We start from the raw sequence: 4,058 nt of genomic DNA, 5'->3' as shown, positions 1-4,058 counted from the left end.
CTGAAATTTGATATTTCTAAATTTACTGTCTTGTTGAGTATTTTGTTTCATTTTTCTTTAAAAAAATCTTAGCCTGGTTCAGTGCCTCCAAAAATTAATCCTCAGGCAGAATTTGAAAATTCCTGACATTTTTTCTTTCTTACTATATTATTTTTGGAGCTTTCTGGAAATGTTCCAAGAAGAAAAGTTTAGAATGCTGCTTTGGTCCACTTAACAAGTTATTTACTCTGTGCAACCCATGAGTAAGAATGAATAAATAATGTTGTCTAGTACTGGAGACAGTTTCTTACACAAACAACTGTAATATAAAATAGAGTATCCTAAAAGTGATCATTGAACAACAAGAGAGCATAAGAAGAAATAAATGGGGAGGTTAAATACAATTAAGAAAAACTATAGAAAAGTGCTTAAGAGCCCTGGCTGGTGTGGCTGAGTGGATTGAGTGCTGGCCTGCGAACCAAAAGGTGGCAAGGTCAATTCCCAGGCAGGGCACATGCCTGGGTTGTGGGCCAGGTCCCCAGTTGGAGGTGTGTGAGAGGCAACCAATCAATACATCTCTCACACATCGATGTTTCTCTCCCTCTCTTTCTCCCTCCCTCTCTCTAAAAAATAAATAAATAAAATCTTAAAAGAAAAAAGAGAAAAGAGCCTAAGAATATGGATAGGGGTTATGAATGTACTTCCTGAGACTAGCTTCTATCCATCTAACAATGATCTTGAAATGCTTTTCTTATGCTACACTTTGACATATCTTGAGCCTTCATTGCTTTTTTTTTAATGTAATGTCATCACAATTTATTACCATGCCTATTTCTTTTTTTTAAGATTTTATTTATTTCATTTTTTTGAGAGGGGGAGAGAGATAGAGAGGGAGAGAAACATCAAGGTGTGGTTGCCTCTCATGTGCCCTCTACTGGGGACCTGGCCCAAAACCCAGGCATGTGCACTAGACTGGAAGTCGAACTGGAGACCCTTTGGTTTGCAATCTGGCATTCTACCACTGAGCCACGGCAGCCAGGGCCCTATTTCTATATATTACATATTTTTAATACCTAAAATATTATCTCTAAAATTCCTGAAATACATAAATTGACAGTAAGGCAAATAGTCTCATTTGAAGAGTTAGAAGTGAATGGTATAGGTGAATCTTAACATATAGTGAAATTTCAAAATTTAGTTCATACCCATAGCATCGTAAAAGCAAAAACTTTATAAATAATGCTTTAAAATATTTTTTATCAGAAACATAGCTTTGGTAGAAAGTAATGATTTGATAAATCCTTGTGTTTGCATAGAATTTGTTATATTGTACGTATATAATTTGAATTCATTAATTTGAAACACTTGTACAAATGACAAATTGTTCCTACATTATTCAAACAATTTTGGCAAGAGGTAAGTCAATCAACACTCAGTCACTCCCGGCACCCAGCTGACTGCATGGATCGGCATCTGCACAGGAGGTGGTAGGCACTGGTCTCCCTGTCACATGCAGGGCTCACCATGATGTGAACAAGAAAGCCTCCAGGAAGTTCTTGTGGTCTCAGGAGGACGAAGGCCATTGAAGGAAGTGAGCATGGCAGAAGGTAGTTTAGTTTTAGACTAATAACGGGAATAAATGGCAGATTGTGAACATGTAAATCTAAATTAGGTGTTTTTTTAAACTGATAAGCACCCCTTGTTAAAAGATAAATTGAGGCACCAGAACATTTCCAAGAGTTTATCTGAGCATATGTCGATGTGAATCAGGCAGAGTCAGGCCAAGGCTGGTTAGGAGTTCTCCCCTGGCTGGAGCTAGGGGAAAGGCTTTTTATAGAGAAAATGTGGAAGCAAAGCAGGAAAATTATTTGATTGGCTACAGCTTAAGAAATTAACTTATTTTGACAAGTCTAGCTGGCTGTTTGTGATTGGTTGTTCTTAGGTTTCATTTTCTCAAATTCGAGCGAGTTGACTATGGCTTATGTTTGGTTTACTTACATAGGGTCCCCAGGCATGAGAGCCACCCCAGTCTTGTGGCCTCATGGTTTAATTATTTTAACCTTTCTCTCTGCACACAGGCACATTCCAGGAGATGTTAATGAAACAGCAAGATTTTCTAACCACTGTGCTCTATGTCTGAAACCAATACAGAATAATATTGAATGCAAACTGCAATTGAAAGATGAATAAATAAACAAATTAAATTAATAAATAAATGGTAAGAAAAAGAGAGGGTATAAGCTTTAGGAATGTCTAATCAATATGTTGTCGATTTAAAACTAATATAATATTGTATGTCAACTATAATTGAAAAAATAATTAATTTGAGTATTTTAAGCCCAAAACACCCAAATTTCTTCATTTATGAAAAAAGCCCCCAAATATTTTTTAAAGTAACCTATATATTTTTAAAAGATTTTATTTAGTTTTAGAGAGAGGGGCAGTGAGGGAGAAAGTGAGAGAGAAACCCTGATCAGTTGCTTATCTCACATGCCCAACCAGGGACCTGGCCCTCAGCCCAGGCTTGTGCCCCAGCTGGGACTCAAACCAGCTACCTTTTGGTTTACACGTCAGCATTCAATCCACTGATACACCAGCCAGGCTAAAGTGACCTACATTTTTATTACTTTAAGGCAGCAATTTTCAACTGGCATGCCACAAGATTTCCTTCTTTTTTCTTTTAAAGTATTTGAAATACAACTTTATTCTGACTCTAAGTGAAAAGGAATGGGAGTGACAGTAACAAAGAAGGTTTCACCACTGAACATCGTGATACGCTGCGGCGGTCTCCGAGTGGCAGCTCAGTAAGGAGACAACTGCATTCCGAAACAGCTAAGTGTGCAGGTCCAGTAAATGAAGGTCTTTTTACACTGCCACATTCACTCCGAAGCCCATTCATCTCTTTCAGCATCCCAGACACTAAGCACAGGTTCTGCTTAGCTGTATAATAAAGTGGCAAACACACTGCAGCACTGACATCGCAGGACAGTTGCCTATAAACCAGACCTCCGACGCTGAGCGCCAGCTTCCCTTTCTCACAGGTCGTCATCCTGGTCCCACAGAGCGGTGGTCTGAGCAACCTCGAGGCTGTGCTCACACTGTGCTGCCAACTCTGGGCCCATGACAACCTCCAGTGGGGCAACAGCAGGCATGGTGACAAACTCTAAGTTTGGGTCTCCAATTAGTTTTCTAGCAAGCCAGACGGAGGGCTTTTGAAAGTTGTAGTTGCTTTTGGCAGAAATGTCCTAGTACTGAAGATTCTTCTTTCAGCGAAAGACAATTGATTTTGTCTTAACTTTCCTGTCCTTAAAATCTACTTTGTTGCCACATAACATGATGGGGATGTGTTCACACACTCGTACCAGATCTCTATGCCGGTTAGGCACATTCTTGTAAGTAACTCTCAAAGTGACACCAAGCATTGTAACGGCACACTGGGCTCGGTGTAGTAGCCATCCAGCGGCCCACTGAACTTCTCCTGGCCCTCTGTGTCCCATACGTTGAACTTGGTGGGCCTTTGGTTGGTAGAGAACAAGGGGTGGACCTCCATGCCCAAGGTGGCTACATACTTCTTCTCAAATTCACCCATCAGATGGCATTTCACAAATGTGGTTTTCCCACTGTCGCCAACCAACACAAGAGTAAACTGAACTTGGGGTTCTCCTTGGGCGGCCATGGTGATGTGACTTCCAGAAGCATCTCCCGGCCCAGCTGACTGCCACAAGAATTTTTAAAACACGCAATACCTGACTATTTAGTCAGGGGCACTGACTTCTTTTCCCTTAGATTGTCAAATAAAAAATGACAACAGCCAACACAATAGTAGCTGTCCAGTGTGAAAGAATAAAATTTATACATATTTTTTGTCAGATTGGCAAAAAATATATTTTTGGGTGTGTCACAGAATTTTAGTAATTAATGCGTTCCATGAGTTGAAAAGGTTGAAAATCACTGCTTACGGGTATGAACTCCCGCTTGTTTGTATAATACCTCCACAGAAGTTTCATGCATATCTTTGGCCATCTTTTTATTTTTATTATTTTAATGTGAGATTATTTTGACAAATAACAATAATTAAA

At 39.5% G+C, this 4,058-nt stretch overlaps 1 pseudogene; it reads right to left on the bottom strand.

Moving 5' to 3' along the window:
* Positions 1-3,014: 3,014 nt before the first annotated feature.
* On the bottom strand, positions 3,015-3,655 carry LOC112319893 (GTP-binding nuclear protein Ran-like; annotated as a pseudogene).
* Positions 3,656-4,058: the final 403 nt, after the last annotated feature.

The sequence above is a fragment of the Desmodus rotundus genome, chromosome 6 (genome assembly GCF_022682495.2).
Source record: "Desmodus rotundus isolate HL8 chromosome 6, HLdesRot8A.1, whole genome shotgun sequence".
Taxonomy (NCBI): Eukaryota; Metazoa; Chordata; class Mammalia; order Chiroptera; family Phyllostomidae; genus Desmodus; species Desmodus rotundus.
This window is presented reverse-complemented; position numbering and strand designations above follow the sequence as displayed.